Raw genomic sequence first — 3,521 nt, 5'->3', positions numbered from 1 at the left:
TTCCTGGCTGCATTTTGAGAATTAGCAGGAATGCTATTTTGCCCAACCTACTTAAGCCTGAAAATGGATCTCACACTAACAACATGATTTGAAAGGTTATAAATCTTACATCTTTAGGTTTTATTCTATTCAGTCTCACAGCTTCATAAATATTCATACCTGAGAGCCATGCTGACTCCCATGTATAGCTTGCAATGCTCCCTATTCTAGTGAGGTCTGCATCACAACCTTATTTCCCTGAATGGTTTTCATCACAGACAGCTCATTACAGAAATTACCTAAGAATCTAAACTTTTTGTCTCAGAGACTTGCTAAGAACTGCAAATCTCTGTATATCACAAGACAAGAAGTAGTAATGTGAAGTTTGAAATTGTTCACAGAGAAATGAAAAACTGAAAATCACACAGGAAATTTTGTGATTTTAATTTTGTCCTGAAAGAAAGAGGGTTAAAGAGGAATACTCCTCCATTGGTGGTGGGTGTGCAAACTTGTACAACCACTTTGGAGATCAATCTGGTGCTTTCTCAGAAAATGGGGAATAGTGCTACCTCAAGACCCAGCTATCCCACTTCTGGGCATATACCCAAAAAATGTTCCACCATACAACAAGGACACTTGCTCAACTGTGTTCATAGCAGTTTTATTTGTAATAGCTAGAATCTGGAAACAACCTACATGTTCTTCAGCTCCATTTACACAATGGAATACTATTCAGCTATCAAAAACAACAAAAATCTTTGAATTTGCTGTCCAATGGATGGAACTAGAAAATATCACCCTGAGTGAGGTGACCCAGACCCAGAAAGACACACATGGTATATACTCACAAGTGGATATTAGCCCAACATAGATGTCCTGTGAGAGACTCCACCCAGTTGGGGAACAGGACAGATATTGGGACTCACAGCTGGACTCCGAATGAGGCGCTGAGTATTGCATGGAAGAGTTGGGAGAAGGTCGGGATCTCCAGAAGGAGACCTCCAAGGCTGGCAGATCTGGACCCAGGGGGACCTGCACAAACTGATGGGCCAACCAAGGACATTGCAAGCAGAGAACCAAGATCCCTATGCTCAGATATAGCCTATGTACAACTAATTCGATACATGGGGGAAGGGGAGTAGGGATTGTCTCTGACAAGAACTCTGGTGCCTGAGGTTTGATCACAGCCCCTTGGTGGGACAGCCTTGTGGGCACACAGCAGAACGGGAGGCAGGCTATACTGATGAGGCCTGCTGGACTGTAATCTGACCTGATAGGCTGAGGTCAGAAGCTAGGGCACCAGGACAAATGCTGGGACTTGCTGCTGGACTTGCTGGACTTGCATATCTTGCTGATATGCAAGAATAGAAGGATGGATGGCCCAGAGGGTTCAGGATCCCTACAAGGAGACCATCAAGGGTGGTGGATCTGGATCCAGGAGGGCCTGCACAAACTGTTGCACCAACCAAGGACAATGCATACAGTGAACCTAGACCCCCTGTTCAGATATCGCCAATGGGCAGTTCATTCTCCATGGTTATGGGGAGAATGGGGCCTGCCTCGGACATGAACTCTGTTGCCCCAATTTGATCACTTCCCCTTGGTGGGGATCCCTAGCAGGCACACAGAGGAAAGGTAAGCAAGCTATCCGGAGGAGACTTGGTAGGCTGTGGCATATGGTCGGGGAGGAGATCTCCTTCTGTAGGAGGTCTAGGGTCTAGGGGAGGGGAAAAGGGAGGAAGAGGGAAAGGGGAGGGGGACAGGATGATAAGGATGAGGGAATAACCATTGAGATGTAATGTAAATAAATTACAATAAAAATTAAAAGAAATCTAAAAGTTTTTCCATTTAAAAGATCGCTTCACAAAAGTACTGGACAAAGTTCTTATGTGGCTAAAAACCATCCTTCTCTTTATTTTATTTAAGATAAATTCTAAATAAACAAAATTTAAATAATACATATCTTCCTTTAAATATAGTTTTATCAGTTTCAAACTTTAATGATGGAATTTCACTAAGTGCCCATCCTGATGTTATATAACCTGACATAGGACTTTCTCAACCTTGCATTTGCTCCAAGATGAATAAACCAGAAGTGCGGTCATATTACTTGTTCTTTATTATAAAACTATGATTAGAAGTCATAAATGGATGCATTGACAGGTCTACACTACATAAGTCTTACTGATGTCCTTTTGAATCTCAAAGCATTTCTCTCTAATTACTCAAATATCTTTCTTTCTACAATAACTTTAGATTATTTTCAAAGTATAGAATTTGTGAGATAACTGTGTTTTTTTTATTTAATGAACATTTCATCATGTATACTTTCAACCTTATCTTAAATATATAAATTTTTATCATGTGTATTTTATAATCTCCTGAGAGCTGACTAAACCCAAAGGTTGACTTAATACATTTGTAAAGTTTCTTGCTATTTTCCTTAATTATACCTCTGAGGATTAAGGAATAAAACTAATATTTCACCCATATGGCACATGTCAAACAATAAACTCTTATCTTTTCAAGGCTGACCCCTTTTCTCCCATCATTGCTCTCCTTTTGGTTACTTACTGGTGTGATTTGAATATGAGGTGTTTCCCCCAGAAGCTCTTGTGTGTGGCCTCTTGTTTCAAAGCTGGAGTTGTTATCTGGGACGGTTTGGACTTATGCCTTTCTGGAGAAAGTAGATCATTTGGGCACTGTCCTTGAAGTTTTATTGCCAGACCCCACTTCCCAATCCATGTAAGCTTCCTGACATTTCTCACAGTGCGCCAAGCTACCTTCTTGTTTCTGACACCATGCCTTCCCCAACATCACAGAATGAACCCGTCCAACTCTATGCCAGAATAAATCCTTCCTCTCATAAGCTATTTTCTTTCAGGTGTTTTGATCATAGGAAAAAATGTAGCCAATATACTAACTGTATTCAATTCAATGCAATAAACGTTTTCTTTTTTAAGTTTTCGTTTAAGTAATTTACGCAGATTACATCTCAGTTGTGATCTCCTCACTTGTGTCTTCCCGTTCCCCCCCCCCTTGTCCTTATTTCATCCTGTTCCCCTCCCCTAGGTCTGTGACAGAAGGAGACCTCGTCCCCCACTATAAGATCACAGCCTATCAGGTCTCTTCCTGGCAAGCTGCTTACTCTTACTCTGAGTGTCACCAGATCGCCTCACCAAGAGGAAGTGGTCAAATAAAGGGCACCAGAATTCATGTCGGAGTCAGTCCCTGGTCTCCTTACAATTGTAGAGAATGTGCTTTTCATTGGCTAGATCAAGATAGGGGTTCTAGGATTACCGCATGCATTGGTCCTTGGTTGGTATAGTAGTTTGATCTGCCAGCCTTACTGGTGTTCTTGTAGGTTTCTAGGACCCTCTGGATCCTTCTTTTCCCCATTCTTCCTTACCTCTCACACCTAGAGTCCCAATAGGAAGTCCCCGTATCCATCCCAATCTCTGGCAAGGTGAAGACTTTCAGGGGGACATCTCGGTTGGCTAGTGTCCAATTATAAGTGAGTATATTGCATGTGTATCTTTCTG

Source organism: Acomys russatus, chromosome 22, assembly GCF_903995435.1.
Source record: "Acomys russatus chromosome 22, mAcoRus1.1, whole genome shotgun sequence".
Classification (NCBI taxonomy): Eukaryota; Metazoa; Chordata; class Mammalia; order Rodentia; family Muridae; genus Acomys; species Acomys russatus.
The sequence above is the reverse complement of the archived record's forward strand: the minus strand, read 5'-3'. Positions refer to the sequence as shown.